Below are 1,317 nucleotides of genomic sequence, written 5' to 3' on the forward strand. Positions count from 1 at the left end.
ATTTTTTCTGATATGTTTTCTCTGATTGCAGTGGTGTAAAAATGTATGAAGGGAAATAACGGAAATTCACGAATGTGTGGAAATTAAACAACACAATTCTAAATAACTGTGTTAAATGAAATGTCACAAGGGAAAATCAAAAGTACTTTAATGTGAATGAAAATGAAGATACAACATACCAAAATTTAAGGAATGCAGCTAGCATACTGTTTACAGGAAAGATGATAGTTGTGAATATAGTTAAAATAGAAAGTTCTCAAAACAACAACCCAACTTTGCTCCTGAACACACAGGGAAAAGTTCAATATGAACCTAAACCAAGTGATGAAAGTGACATTTAGCATGGAATTCAAGCATAGACAAATGAGAAAAACAAATGCAAAAAAACCCACTGGCCAAAACTTGGTTCTTTGAAAAGACTAACAAAATCAACAAACCTTTAGCAAAAACTGACCAAGAATAAAAGTGAAGTTCTCTAATATACAAGTGTCAGCACAGAAAGCATATATATAAAATGCAAACAAGCAGAGCTTATTACACATAAGCACATCAGGCCACAACTATTAGACCTTACTATCAAGCAATGTCTTCACAGAGCACTGAATAATCTTGTCTATGAATTATGGAACTATTAATCGTTATCTTCACTCCAAATACCTCTTGTTTTTGCACAAAGTTCATTCCCTCTGTTGCAAAGAACTTCCTTCTTTCTTTGGGTAATTTATTCTCAAAAGATTCTTTGTAAACCTAAATTGCAATCAAAGAAACTCAGTTAAAACCTAGCTTTAATCGCTTCTCGGCCTTTTGGCTAAGATCAAGTGTAGTATTGTTCTTATCAGTTTAATATCTGATATGTCCTCTATCCGAGGACAATATATTCAATGGATTTTTGGAGCAGGGAGATGGAATAGGAGCTTGCTCCGTCCACTCCATGCATCGACCTGGTATTGCAGTACTTCCGGGAACGGTGCACCCTGCCCACGGGGAGATTAAAAAAAAAAAAAAAGAAAAACCTAGCTTTAGATTTCAGGTTACAAATTCACTTCAATTTAATAAAAGTTAAGAAATTACTCACTTGAAAATCAGAAAGCTTATTTAAAAGTCTTTGAATCAAACATCGATCAACCACTTCACCATTTCTTTCTTTTTCAGTCAACAGAAGAGTCCCGTGTACAGTCTTGCTCTGAATGTTCTGATCAGAAATTGTGTGTGATTTAAATAATTCAATCCCATTTCCCTATAACAAAAGAAACTGTCTAAATAAGTGGTATTTTTAAAACACTATGTCAGCTTGTGTTTTGCTATTAGTTGTGCTTT

At 33.9% G+C, this 1,317-nt stretch overlaps 1 non-coding gene across 1 annotated transcript; it reads left to right on the plus strand.

Annotated features, from left to right (window-relative positions):
• Positions 1 to 788: 788 nt before the first annotated feature.
• On the plus strand, positions 789 to 978 carry LOC130682229 (U2 spliceosomal RNA). Its single transcript, XR_008995447.1, has one exon. It is a non-coding gene; the product is annotated as a U2 spliceosomal RNA (small nuclear RNA).
• The last annotated feature ends 339 nt before the right edge of the window (positions 979 to 1,317 follow it).

The sequence above is a fragment of the Manis pentadactyla genome, chromosome Y, assembly GCF_030020395.1.
Source record: "Manis pentadactyla isolate mManPen7 chromosome Y, mManPen7.hap1, whole genome shotgun sequence".
NCBI classification, from domain to species: Eukaryota; Metazoa; Chordata; class Mammalia; order Pholidota; family Manidae; genus Manis; species Manis pentadactyla.